General features: G+C 41.6%; 1 protein-coding gene across 7 annotated transcripts in view; it reads right to left on the bottom strand.

Annotated features, from left to right (window-relative positions):
- PHC1 (polyhomeotic homolog 1) overlaps positions 1-13,316 on the bottom strand; it is a 65,119-nt gene extending 51,803 nt beyond the window's left edge. For 5 of the 7 annotated variants that reach the window (XM_089489151.1, XM_089489155.1, XM_089489154.1 and 2 more), the window contains exon 1: positions 12,924-13,316. The gene's annotated coding sequence lies outside the window, so the exon portion shown is untranslated. Of the gene's footprint in view, positions 1-6,300; positions 6,357-11,865; positions 12,866-12,923 lie in introns of those variants that run through there. The other 2 variants (XM_089489153.1, XM_089489152.1) reach the window with 2 other exon arrangements.
- Between the last annotated feature and the right edge of the window lie 301 nt (positions 13,317-13,617).

The following is a 13,617-nucleotide window of genomic DNA, read 5'->3' as shown; positions in this document are numbered from 1 at the left end:
AACACAGTAATTTAATTTAATGCAAACACATTAGAAACCTACTCAGCTTTCATAAACTAAGTATATATAAGCATAATAATGCATGCTCATTTTATGGAAAAACACTACTCTGCCCAGTTAATAACCATTGCTTGCTTCTAGAAAGTTCTGAACTTAATACTTCACAACAACTATCCAACTTGATTTGAAGGTCTTATTTCCAAATAAAGGGACTGCTGCCTCGGTCTATAAGCAATTCTGTCTGCTATTCTTAAACAGATCAGAAGACTGCCAAAATTTTAATCTCTTGTTTCTAAGCACATACAGCTCTGCAATGAAAAAGCTTATGAACTAAAGGGATTTTCTCATGAGTTGTGTAAAATACTGAAGCTCAACTCACAAACACACAGGTATTGCCTGTGGTAATGGTTCCTCTCTCCAGAAGCATGGTTCAACCTGAACTCTTCCTAAAGCAGAGCAAGGAAAACGTAGTTGAACAAACTCCCATATACCCCACTGTTACCATGGTCATGGGAGATGGTTGCTGAAATTTAACAACATCTGGAGGCCCGTGCATTTCTCCACTTTGTTCTCCCCATCTGTTTGCAGCTTGGAGGTGTTGCCTCTAGCTGTCATTAGAAGTGCAAGTACCTTCTGCCACACAGTACCTTTTACCATCTTAGACAGTGATCCCAGTTCTAGTAACCTCCACTTTAGATTAAGAATAATACATAATACATCAGGCTCCTTCAAAGGTGGTACAGAAACTTCAGCTGTTGCAACATATGACTAAAGGAGTCTTAACTTCGGCTTCTCCATTTTCCTCGCTACAAAACCATATTCCAGGCCTAATTCCTTCAGGTCTTTTAGAAAGCACATCTGTCTGAAGTGGCAAGAAGATATTTTTAGCAGAAGACCATTAATTCTGGAACACATTCTCTAAAGAGCATTGCCTGGCACCTTCACAAGTGTCTCTTCAGCACCAAGCAAAGAAAGACTCTCTTGCTCTCTTATGTCATTTCTAATGCCTTAATGTAAATTCAAAGATATAGCTATGTTAGTCTGTAAAATCAGTATATAGAGATCTTGTACCATCTTTGAGACTAATTGAAAGGAAGAAATTGGCAGCATGAGGTTTTGTAGACTTAAGTCTACTTCCTCAGATACATTTGGCATAGCTCAAATACATCTGAAGAAGTAGACTTAAGTCTACGAAAGCTCATTTTGTTAACATCTTTCTTTCAGTTAGTCTGAAAGGGGCTTTAAGATCTCTCTACATACTTAGATAATGTAAAGAATTTAAACACTGATTATTATATTTACACTTATATCTCTTTTATAACTGCCAGGATGCATTTCACATCTTTAGGTCATTTTTTACTTTCTGTTAATGACTGCATATATTCATGCATGTCTAAAAAAAACATTCAAAAAATTGACCCCCAAAACCTGAGTCGACTTATCCACGAGTAAATTTAAGTACTATATTTTAACTCATATCAAAAAACCAATCACCCCCTTCTCTGAGCAGAGTGGTGAAAGGCCTAAAAGAAACACCGACCTCCCTTCTAGTCTCTGCCACAGCGCTACTTCAGGCCTTTTTAGATGCCTAGGCAGGAAAATGGTGGCCGTGGTAGTTCTTTGGCACTTCGCTTCAAAGAAGCACCCAGATGTGCTTTTTTTAAATATATATATATATTTAGTAGTTTCATAATCTAAAATATGACAATACTTTATTATAAATGACATAAAAATAAACTAAAACATAACTAAATGAGTGTATACAAATACGTCATTCATTATATCATACTGTTCTGATACTTCCTTACTTTGTTCCAATTGTGTATAATCAATATACACTAAACCAAACTTCCTAGTAAAATAATAAAAAATAAAAGTCTCTATGTGATAATCTTATTTAAATCCTTAAAATCTTCTGGTTCTTGTTATATTATCTCTTAGTATAGATTGCCAAACAAATGGTATTTAACATTCCATTCATATACAGTGGGCTCTCCCCTTACTCAGGGATCTGTTCCGGATTCCTCCACCTAACGGGAAATCCACATGTGCTGGAGCCCCATTAGAAGTAATGGGGCTTATGCCTGTGGCGCACGACAGTGCACTGTGGACGTGCGCTCCATTACTTCTTCTAGGGCCGCGAGGGGCTTTTCCGGCACGGCTTTCAGCATATGCTGAAAGCTGCGTATGCCGCGCCCGCATAAAATGCAGGTGCACTGTATTGTCAATAAAGATCAGTCAAAAATTGGATGCTACAGTTGATATAGTGTCAGTGGATATAATCTTGGCTCCTGTCTGTCCAGTGTTAATGGATACTTTTCAACTTGTGCAGCCTGATGATGTGGACAGGATCCTTGGAGAGGTAAAAGCCACATGTATCTTGGACCCTTCTTGGCTTATTAAACAGGCCAGAGGGAGACTGGCTGAGCGTGTAAAGGAGGTAATCAATGCCTCCCTACAACAAGGCAGAATCCCATCCTGCCTAAAGGACAGAGGTGTTCCTGGTCATTCGGAAGGCAGATCAGGGAATAGGGATCTAGCCTGTGTTAGATGGGGTCACACTCCCCCTGAAGACACAGGTTCACAATTTGGGGGTACTCTTGGACTCAGCTTTGAACCTGGAGGCCCAGGTCTCAGAGCTGACCAGGAGTGCTTTCGCACATTTAAAACTTGTACGCCAGCTGCACCCGTTCCTTGAGAAGCCAGATTTGGCCACAGTGGTACATGTCTTGGTTACATCACGTTTGGACTACTGTAATGGGCTCTACAAGGGGCTACCTTTGAAAAGTGTTTGGAAAATTCAGATGGTTTAAAGAGCTGCTGCCAGGCTGTTAACAGCGGCAGATTACAGAGACCATACAACACCCCTGTTAACAGCCTGGCGGCAACTCTTTAAACTATATGAATTTTCTGAACACTTCATTCATTCATTCATTCATTCATTCATTCATTCATTCATTCTATCATATCATACAGCTTCATTTGCTGCCAGTTTGTTTCCGGGCACAATTCAAGGCGCTGGTTATTACCTACAAAGCCCTACATGGCTCAGGTCCACACTATTTGGCAGACAGTTTCTCCTGGTATGAACCAACCTAGACTCTGATATCCTCTAGAGAAGCCTTTCTCTCCATCCCAACACCATCACAAACACGGTTGGTGGGGACGCGAGAGAGGGCCTTCTTGGTGGCTGCCTCTAGACTCTGGAACTCCCTACCCAGGGAATAGATCAGAATGGCTCCCTCCTTGATGGCCTTCCGCCGGCAGGTGAAGACCTACCTGTTCAAACAGGCGTTTAGGGAATTACTATAAGGACAGGCTGGGATATTGGACCAGTTTAAAAATTCTTTTTAATGTATGTTTGTTTTAATGTTTTTAATTGTACTGTTTTTTAATGCTGTGAAGGCGCTCTGAGTCCCAATCCTGGGAAGGGATCCCCATTTTGGTTGAAATCTTCAAGTGGTCTTTTGTGTATTATGAGTTAATCTATCCATCTCCTTAAAATCATATATTTTCAATAACCAAGAATCTAGATCTGGGATTTCATGATTTTTCCAGAGAGAGGAATATAATAGTCTATCTGCACTTATCAAGTAGAACAGCAACTTCCCATGTTTTCTTTCCAACTGTTCATCATCTATCATATTTAATAGATACAGCTTTGGTTCTGCCCCTACAGTTTAATTAAATATTTTCTTAATCAAAGAGTGTACCATAGTCCAATAGGTTTTTGCTTTTTGGCATTCCCACCAGCAAAAGAAAGTGCCAACTTTGTTTCCACATTTCCATCATTTATCTTTAGAATATTTTGGCCATCTTAGCTAAGGTAAATGGTATTATATACTATCTGAATTGCATGTTGTACATATTTTCTTTCAGTCCATAATTCAATGAATAGTTGATCTCAGCCTTCTCTGAAGATGCCAGCCGGAGATGCTGGCAAAACGTCAGGAATAAACTCTTCTAGAACATGGCCACATAGCCCGAAAACCCCACAAAAAGCTATTGATGCTGGCCATGAAAGCCTTCGACTTCACATTCTTTAGCATTGGTTTCCTTTCCCTTATCCTTTAGACCCTTTATTGCATGCTCCTAAGTTTTAACCTCAACATATCCATGGGTCATATCAAAATCCATAATTTGGCCCTAAAACCTACCCTCAATTTATACTTGAAGTCGACTTATAGTCAAGTGTATATGGTAGGTCATATTTTCAGTATTTATATATAAACACACACACACACTGTAACAGCAATTTACGGATATGTTTCAACTTTGTAAATGGTTCAAATGTATGTGACTCATCAAACACTATTACTGGGCAACTAACAAATATTTCACTGTATCCATTAGGCCTTACCTTGCAACCTACAACTGGTACATGTCCTTGCTTAGAAAACAAATGCAAACTTTTTTTAATACAAGAGTGATAATTTAATCAATCTATTCTAGTTCAACAATATATGGTATGGAAAAAAGGTTCCTTTTTGCGCCCTGGACTGAGACTGGGACTGAGGCGTGTAGCTGCCATGGCCCCGATCCGGCAGGCTGCACAGCCTCTAACTCCCCAAGCCAACCTTAAAAGCTAGCAGCCATGCCAAGCAACCAACGTCTGTTCTTCTGGCGACTGAGGTGCTATAGGATGACATTTCCAGCCCCTCCAAACAACAAGCAAGGCTGTGAGAAGTAGAAACAGGACCTCATCGTCATTCTTCATCATGTTGCATTTCACTGGCAGCAGAGGGCTGGAAGCATTATTCCACAGCACCCCCATTACCAGCAGAACAGATCTCCATTGTTCGATGAAGCTGTTAAAGTAGCTTTGGAGGGGGGATTTAGCCATAAAGCCATATTCTAAACATGAATACCAAGAAATTATGAATGTGTAGGTATAGCCTGTTGCATAAACTCATGTATAAGTCTAAAATTTTTAGTCAAAAAATTGACCCATAAAACCTAAGTCAGCTTATCTGCGGACCAATGTAAGTGCGGTAATTTAACTCTTACCAAAAAAAGGAACCATTCCCTTCTCTGGGTAGAGTGACAAAATGAAAAGGCTTAGTCTGCCGTCGGAGCACCTAAAAGAAACTCCAGCCCCTTCCACACTCTTCACCGTAGCACTGCTTCTGATCTTTTTGAATGCCTGGGCAAGAAATGGCAGTGGTGGCATCTCTTTGGCACTTCCCCGCAAAGGAGCACCTATAGGAACTGAACTTTAAATCATCAGAATGAGACATTTGTGTATGAGTTACACTGTTGGGTAGAGTTAAAGGCTATGATCACTGCTAATGCGGTTGCTGTTTTCTTTGATTTGTCTTTTCATCCTTTTTGATATGTGTATGTTTTCTTAGCCCTGCTAAGGAGGCCTGGTTGCCTTCTCCACACTGCATGGCCAGAATTTACCATAGTTCCCCCCCCCCTCATTCATCCATCCCTCAGGTATAAGCACCAACAGTTATGCTTGCTGGAAATTAGTAACTTCTTTGACATTGTTTTCCTTTCCATTGTCCTTTACATCCTCGTGCCCCTACGTTTTACCCTCAGCTTATTCAAAGGTCATATCAACATCCATAATTCTGGCTCCCAAACCTGCTTTCAACTTATACATGAAGTAGAGTGTTTATGGTAAACATTTGTAGTTGCTCAACAGGATGCCAAACATCAGTTTTACAAATTCAACAATAACATGCAACTTGTAAACTAAGGGACAACTTTCAAATGCAGCTCTCCTCTTTTGTAGGTGCGAGGGAAACTGAAAGGCTGAAACTCAGGACCCAACAGGAGGAACACTACCTGCATACTGACTCTTGCTTTCATTAACAGACATTTATTAGTAGTGACAGGATATATAAGACGAGCAGTGCAACAACACTGACAGAAAACTGTAGAGAAGGACTCAACATTAATCTCTGAATCCTCCATTAGACTCTGAATCCTCCAATGGTAGCACCAGCAAACCTCAGGCAAAGTGAGGAATCCCGTAATAACAAGTTAACATGCTTAGCCTTTGCAATAGTTTGACTCTGTTGGATGAATTCTTTTAAATCTCCAGATGTTTATTAGCTTTAACACCCAGAAACCCCACCTAGCATGGCAAACAGGAAGACATTGGGGGAGCTGTAATGTAAAACATCTGCAAAGCTAAGAGGTCCTCGCCTCTACCTTAGAATTTACAAATGAATTAAGTCTGATGTTCTGATAATATCCTGCTTTTACGTGCAAAACATTGCAGTCTGCATCTTAAAGTGAATTCTTCAAGAGACTATCAGAATAAAACATTCAAAATTTACATGCATATACCTCTTTCAAGACCAACTCCATGTTTCAGTTTTGCTCACAGGGCAAGAGGAGAGAAGCTGAAAGACCACAGGAAAGTACAGACAAAAAGAGACTAATTTGTAAGTCCTCATTTGTATATATAGGTGTGCATATGTACAGTATGTGTTTACTGATCATGGGGAATATTTCATTTTACTGTATTACTATATTCCGCTTAGAATTACACTGCACTTCAGGATATTCAAAGCACTTTATATAGGTTATTCCAAGTAATCTGACAGTCACCCTATAAGGAAAAAAAAAGGCAACTGCATACCTCTAGATGTTGTTAGACTGCAATTCTCATTAGACCAGGCCAGTGTAAGTAATGATTACAGGAGCTGCAGGCCAACAATATCTGAAATTTGACCATCCCATGTGTAAAATATCTTTAAAAAATGTTTTATTTTCGATGTCTAGTACACTATTTGAACCATTGATCAAATATAACAAAGAGTTTTATGGCATCTTAAAGACTAACAAGTTTTATCTACCAAAAGCTTTTGTTACAGTATAGTTACGATAGTCTTTAAGGTAATACATGATTCTATGTTGTTTTTCTCCAAAAGACTAACACTGGGCCTGAACAGACAGGTCAAAATAAAAGTGCTTCGCGTCACTTTGGAGGTATGCTGTTTAAATGCTGCATGCATCCTAGAGACCGGAAACCGCACCAAAGCCACACTCCAGTCCTAACGACCGGAACGCAGCTTTGGCGCAGCTTTTGGCCTCTTAAGATATGCATGTCATTTAAACATCACACCTCCAAAGTGACCTGAATCAGCTTTATTTTGGCCAAAATAAAGCTGGTGAGAAATTGAAACATAAAATGTAGCTTATTATTATGCTCCACATTACTCCAAGTCAGTGGTTCCCAAACTTTGGTCCTTTAGGTTTTTGGACTTCAACAACCAGAAGCCCCAGGCAGCTTGGCCAACTGTCAGGAATTCTGGGAGCTGAAGTCCGAAACATCTGGAGAACCAAGGTTTGAGAATCACTGCTCCAAGTGTTGTGAGGGCTAAAACTGATAAGGTAGCTTGCAACAACCTTCAAGTACTGCTATAGTCCATTGGACAAAAACTAGAAAGCAAATTAATCCAGGAGAGGTCACAAAACAGTTGTACAGTCAAGCCCTCCAGATTTTCAGCTTTGGCTTGTGCAGATTTGATTATTCATGGATTTAATTATTATGTTTTCTCTAGGACTCTCCTCCAGCGTGACTCTGCCAGAAGTTAACCATAGAGTCAAGTTGAAGACCTAGAGATTCCATGAGAAAACACTTCTCTAGGCATTTGTAGGTCCTCCAGCACAATTCGATGGCAAATGTCTGACAAATGTTGACAACAGAGGTGTTCTCTCAGGTTAAAAAAAAATGAATTTATATTTGCAGTCTGCCCATTTTCATGGTGGTCCTGAGCCCTAATCCCAGCAAATATGGAGAGCCCACTTTAGAGCAGATTCAAGGAAATGAGCAAAACAGCAGATTACAGTTGAAGCCACAATACAATCAATAAAGTAAAAAAAAAAGGCAAACGTTTAGACATTTTACAGTAAGGAAGGACACAAAAATGATTTGATGGGATGAGAATTCTCCCCCTTGCGTCACACGTATGGTACCCCTTAGACAACATGCTGATTTCTGTCGATGTGGCTGCTCTGTTTTACTCTTGGGAAACAAGCTCCCGTAAAGAAATTCCAATTGGGCAATTAAACGGGTACTTCATAAGCTTCACTGCATTCATTTCCCAGTGACTAAAAACAGTATGAAAGCTTTTATCTTTAGAGATCTATAATGTGCTTTCATCAAAGCTTCAAAAATATAGCCATGCAATATACGTGAATTTTTAGTGGTGTGGTGTCAAAAGCAGAAACTGAAAACATCTATTGGACTAACAGAAAGTTAAATGCATGCCCTTCATACCCAGATGGGGGGAAAGTGTCAATTAATCTCACTCAGTTATTTTAATGGATTAAAATCTGGTCAAATTACAGATTACCACAACAGATTCCACCTTGATATATCATCAAGGTAAATGGTTCAGGTCCAGAACCTTCCACAAAGCCTTTCTGGATACTGAACCACCAGGAAACCTTAACAACAGTTATTGGTGCAGCTCCAGAATTGCAGAAAAGTATCAGCTAAAATGCACTGCAATATTTCTACTCACCTTTAAAAAAAATCACAAGTTGGTTAAATCTTTACAGAACCAAGGAGAATACCAAGTTAACACACTAGATACTATACAAAAAAATCACACATAGGCCTCGGTTTACTAACACATGGCCATCTGTCGGGTAGGCTTTGATTGAGAGTTCCTGCATGACGGGTGGCTGGGCTGGATATGATTCTATATCTACCTTGATGGTTCTACCTGTTGTTAACTGCTGTCAGTCGACTTCAATTTATGACAACCTTATAAGCCTAAGTCAACTTGTCAGTAGTTAACAATGAATGAGAGACCCCCAGGGCACCCCATCCTCAACAACCCTGCTCAGGTCTTGCAAGCTCAGGCCCATTGCCGCTATGATTGAGTCTATCCATCTGTAATGTGGTCTTCCTTTTTTTCCTACTGCCTTCTACCTTCCCATTAGAGTTTTTTTTCTATCTGAAAAGGAATGCTACTTTGGAAGATGATCTTGAATAAGTTCTGGCTATCTCTAAATTCGAAACTAATTATCAACTAGGATGAATAATGAACACTAAGACAGCCACTATTCCTGTTCTCAAAAGTCATTCTGTTTACTAAAATCTAAACACAGAAAGTACTTGAACCGCTGCATGCTTGCCAGTGACAAAGTCCTGGAGATACTTTTCCGCACAACTATTTGCCTCCATGGATGTTTCCTTTGACATTGTAAAATGTACACATTTGTTGTTGTTGACTGCTCTGGAGTCGATCTCAACCCATGGCAACCCTGTAGATGAAACATCTCCATGTCCTCCACTGTTCTGCTTAGTTCCTGCAAATTCATTCCCGTGATCTTAATAGAGTCCGTCTATCTTTAATGCAGTCTTCCTCTCTTTCTACTCTCCCCACCTTCCCTAGCATTACTGTCTTTTCCAGTGAGTTGTGCCTTCTCGCGATGTGTCCAAAGTATGACAGCTGCAGTTTTGTCATCACGTTGTTATTATTATTATTAACCTTTATTTATAAAGCGCTGTAAATTTACACATGCATAAAACGCACAAGATCCATTTCGTTGTGATTATACACATTCAAACAGCTAGTGTCAAAGATGCCGCTAGATTCATGCCTCCTTTTCAACCCATAAAATCACAGAAAATTACCCGATATTCTTTCACATGATTTTCATTGCTGTTTAAAAAGAAAAGGAGAATTTTTGCACAAATGGTTAAGATGAACTTTTTTACACATTAAGGTTTTATAACAGACTAAATTCCATCCCCACGACAAAAGAAACTGTTGGTTGGTTTCTCAGTTAGCTACGTTAGATTTAAGATTACACCACAGCTGAGCCTTGGCCTCAGGATTAAGATGTATAGGGTTGTTTTTGAGGCATATAGTGGTCCCTCTACATTAGCTGAATAAATAAATGAACAACATTTATTGAATCATTTCCTGTATTGCTATGTATTTTATATGTATTATCCTACTAGAGAGGCAGGCTAGCTCCAACAGGCCTCCCTGGAAGAAGATTAACCATCCATTAAGAAGCCAAGCCCTCCCTCCAGTCCATCTGCCTTGGTCCAGGCCTCGGAGGTAGAGAGGACCTGCTGGACCTGATCCCCTTCCCCACCACCTTTCCCTTCTCCTTTTGTGTCGTGTCTTTTTAAATTGTAAGCCTGAGGGTAGGGAACCATCCAATTAATAAGATTGTATGTACAGCGCTGTGTAAATTTACAGTGCTTTATAAATAAAGGTTAATAATAATAATAACATGACTACTAGCATGAATATTGTGGTGTTTGATCATATACTGTCTATGGTTATTCATGCTAACTGGAAGTACAGTAGTCCCTCCACATTCGCTCAGGTTAGAGATGAAGGACCCCCATGAATGTGAGGAAAACTCAAAATGAAAAAACGCTATCATTTTTTACCCAAGAGAAGACCTCTCTAGGAATCTCCAGTGCAAATCTATGGTCAACATCTGCCAGAAGTTGATCACAGAATCATGCTGGAGGATCTACAAATGCCCAGAGAGGTGTTTTCGCTATGAACATCTAGGTCCTCCAGCACAACTCTATGGCCAACGTCTGCCAGAGTTGCTCTGGTGGACCTAGAGCAGTGGTTCCCAACCTTCCTAATGTCGCGACCCTTTAATACAGTCCCTCATGTTGTGGTGACCCAAACCCATGAAATTATTTTCATTGCTACTTCATAACTGTAATTAAATAGGTGTTTTCCAATGGTCTTAGGTGACCCCCTTGAAAGGGTCATTCGACCCCCAAAGGGGTCCCGACCCACAAGTTGGGAACAACTCACCTAGAAGTTTCTAAAGAGGATATACTAATCAGAACCACAAATAATCAAACCCGCAAAAGTCAAATCCGCAAATGCGGAGGGCCAACTGTATTTCAGTCTGCAAACAGACTGTGGTTTTTGTAGTGCATTTCTGAGGCATGTTTCAGTCTGCAACCAGATGGTAGACCTCTCAATAAATCACAACCCACCTGGATAAAAACCACCTGTAAAGAAGGCCACCAAGTAATCATGCAAACCCGCCAATCCTTTCAAGACTGCAGCCGACGGCAGTTATTTGGAGCTGCTATAGCAAGAAGCCAGGAGACCCTTGCAAAAACAAACAACAACGATCTTACAAGGCGTTGTTCTGCTGCTCCAGAGAACAGGACCCAGAGCAATGGATGCAAGCTCCAGGAAAAGAGATTCCAGCTCAACATTAGGAGGAACTTCCTGAGAGTAAGGGCTGTTCGACAGTGGAACACACTCCCTCAATGGAGTGTAGTGGAGTCTCCTTCCTTAGAGGTCTTCAAACAGAGGCTGGATGGCCATCTGTCAATGGGGATGCTTAGATTGAGAGTTCCTGCATGGCAGAATGGGGTTGGACTGGGTGGCCATTCTTGCGGTCTCTTACAACTCTATGATTCTATGATTCATCCTAAGTTCCACATCAAACATGTGGGAATTATGATACTGATCTACCTTTCAAGGTTACTGAAAGAACATTATCTGAAGCACTTTCAACACCTGAATTGTGAGGGTCCATTTCACATCTTAAGGGACGCGAAAACATCACTTTTGTTAACCTTAGTAAATACAAAAGGCAAAGAGCTGGGGGACCTCCCTAAACATGAAACATGCGCCAGCCTTTACCTCACTCGTTTTTTGGAGGAAACCCAGCATCTGTGACACTTCATACACACAAAGTATGCATCTTTTGGGTAGTAACAGGTACTTGGGGATGTTGCAAAACCTGCTGCCACATGGTTAAGAACTGGAGGAAAGAAGGGTGCTGTGAGGTAGGAAAATACACAACAAAGCCACTTAGGCACCAGACCGCAGGGAAAAGAAAGATTTACAACTCTGAATGAAACAAGATGTTGGAGAGGAGCTGTGTTCATACCGTAAATATCTGGTAATGCTCCAGTGAGAGCACAACAGTCACGCGGGTGTCAAGAACAACCGTTGAAGGTGAGTTGTTTTGCTTTGTCTCAGCTTCGGCTGTTACTGATAGGTATGTGACTGCTGTGCATTCACTTGCGCAGCCCCCAAAGGGCCCAGGTCTGGACACAGCTTCTCCCTGCGCAGCATTCCTTGATGGCAAACCCAGGTTTGCAACCTTTGTGAAACAAAACGCAAGGAGGGAAGGAGGGGAGAGAGGAGAGCAAGGGGGTCACGGACAGAGGATGTTGGGAGAGCAAGGAGGGTCTGTGTGTGTGTTTGTGTGTATGTTTCTGTGTTTCTCTCTCTCTCTGTGTGTGTGTGTGTTGGTTTCTCTTTCTCTGTTTCCCTGTGTGTTTGTGTGTATTTCCCTGTGTGCATGTGTTTCTGTGCATGCATCTGTTTCTCTCTCTGTGTGTGTGGGTTTCTCTGTCTCTGTTTCCCTGTGTGTGTGTGTGTCTCTGTGTGTGTGTCTCTGTGTGTGTGTGTCTCTGTTTCCTGTGTATGTTTTTTCTCTGTGAGTCTGTTTGTGTGTTTCTCTCTGTATCTGTGTGTTTTCTCTATTTGTTTCTCTGTGTGTGTATCTCCCTCTATGTGTGTGTATCTCCCTCTGTGTGTGTATCTCCCTCTATGTGTGTGTATCTCCCTCTGTGTGTGTATCTCCCTCTATGTGTGTGTATCTCCCTCTGTGTGTGTATCTCCCTCTATGTGTGTGTATCTCCCTCTGTGTGTGTATCTCCCTCTATGTGTGTGTATCTCCCTCTGTGTGTGTATCTCCCTCTATGTGTGTGTATCTCCCTCTGTGTGTGTATCTCCCTCTATGTGTGTGTATCTCCCTCTGTGTGTGTATCTCCCTCTATGTGTGTGTCTTTCTATGTACCTGTGTGCGTTTCTCTTTGTGTGTGTGCTCTGTTTCCCTCTCTCTTACTATGCTTCTCTATACATACATGTGTCCCTCCCTCCCTTTCTCTCGGGGCTCGCTCTCTTCTTCTGCCTCCTCCTCCTCCTTCTTCTTCTTACCTGGGCTCCCAGCTAGGCCCGCCTTGAGGCCCTCATAAGGGGGCGGTGGCGGCGGCCGAAAGAGCCGAGGGGGCGGAGCCGGGGCCCGACGGCAGAAAGCGGCAACCGCGCCCCCTCAAGCACCGCCGCCACCAGCAGCAGCAGCAGCAGCAGCAGCAGCAGGAGCGTCGCCTTCCTTGTCGCCGTTCCCCTGGAGGCCAGGCTCCCCTTCCCTTCCAGCGGCCCGCCTTGAATCCCTTCGCCTCCTTCCTTGCTCCTAGACAGACCCTCTCTGCCTGTCTGTCTGTCTCTGTCTCTGTCGCGGCGGGTGCATCTCCCACTTCCTGCCAAAGGGGGCGACCGAGAGCCTCACTTCCGGGCCACGTGACCGACCGCCTTCCTTCCCTCCCTCCCTCCCTCCCTCCCTCGGGCTCGCCGAGGTTTCCTGTTGCCATGGCGACCGCAGAGCGAGGCCCTAGTAGGCCAGGAAGCGCCTCAGTGGGAAATAAATAAATAAAGTAATAATAAACATGAAAATAAAAAAATAAATGGAATAAATAAAAATTAATAATAAACGGAATAAATAATAATAATAATAAATGGAATAAACAATAATAAATAATAAATGAAATAAATATGAATAAGAATAAATAAGAATAGTAAATGGAATAAATAAATAATAATAGTAATAATAAATGGAATAAATAATAATGAT

This window comes from Sceloporus occidentalis, unplaced genomic scaffold (assembly GCF_023333645.1).
Source record: "Sceloporus occidentalis isolate IW3139 unplaced genomic scaffold, rSceOcc1.0.p SCAF_1, whole genome shotgun sequence".
Taxonomy (NCBI): domain Eukaryota; kingdom Metazoa; phylum Chordata; class Lepidosauria; order Squamata; family Phrynosomatidae; genus Sceloporus; species Sceloporus occidentalis.
This window is presented reverse-complemented; position numbering and strand designations above follow the sequence as displayed.